At 64.4% G+C, this 766-nt stretch overlaps 1 protein-coding gene across 1 annotated transcript in view; it reads right to left on the reverse strand.

Annotated features, from left to right (window-relative positions):
- Apbb1 (amyloid beta precursor protein binding family B member 1) overlaps positions 1-327 on the reverse strand; it is a 25,223-nt gene extending 24,896 nt beyond the window's left edge. Inside the window, exon 1 of the mRNA XM_023702157.1 lies at positions 27-327. The gene's annotated coding sequence lies outside the window, so the exon portion shown is untranslated. The remainder of the gene's footprint in view (positions 1-26) is intronic.
- Between the last annotated feature and the right edge of the window lie 439 nt (positions 328-766).

A 766-nucleotide genomic window follows, 5' to 3' on the forward strand; every position in this document is an offset into this window, starting at 1 on the left:
GCCCGGAGCGGGAGGCCTGGACTCACCCGCCCCGCGGCGTTGTGGCGCCGCCCCGGGCTGCAGATCGAGCCCCGGCGCGGGCCGAGCAGGACTCGCGTGGACCGGCGGATCACTGCCCGCGCGCCCGGAGCCGCACGTCGGCCCTGCGCGGTCGCCACGGCCGTTCTCGGCTTTCAGAGGCGGAGGCCGGGATTCAAAACGTCAGGGCGACTCGCCCGCACACGCGGGCAGGGCGAAATCGGACGGGAGCTCAGGATGCTCGGGAGCGCGAACACCCGGCCGCGGCTGCGGAGCTCGCACCCCTGCCCTCGCCCTGTGCAGAACCTCCCGCTCGCGGGAGAAACGCACAGCGGCAGGGAAGAAGGGGAGAGTGAGCGTGGAAACTGCGCGAAGGCGGCGGGCGCAGCACTTCCTGCGGCCCCGCCCTGGAGAGGGGCAGATCCCCGCGGTCAGATCGCGGACCCCGAGGCCACAGAGGACAGAGGGGGGCAACGTTTGGTCGCCAGGCCGAAACCCCCTAAAGGCTCCCTCGTGTCGTCGGAGGCAGAAATTTCAGTCTGTTGGATCTGTTAACATCTTAACAACTGACTGGAGATGCGCCCAAAACTACAAGTGCAAATCTAGGGTATTTTACTGGGATGAACAATAAACACACACACACACACACACACACACACACACACACACACACACACTTCATCCCAAGGAATGACACGAACACTGTCTGGCTTGCCCAACCCAGAAGGTTTAAGGTTGACTTTGAATA

This window comes from Octodon degus, unplaced genomic scaffold (genome assembly GCF_000260255.1).
Source record: "Octodon degus isolate 3935 unplaced genomic scaffold, OctDeg1.0 scaffold00146, whole genome shotgun sequence".
Taxonomy (NCBI): Eukaryota; Metazoa; Chordata; class Mammalia; order Rodentia; family Octodontidae; genus Octodon; species Octodon degus.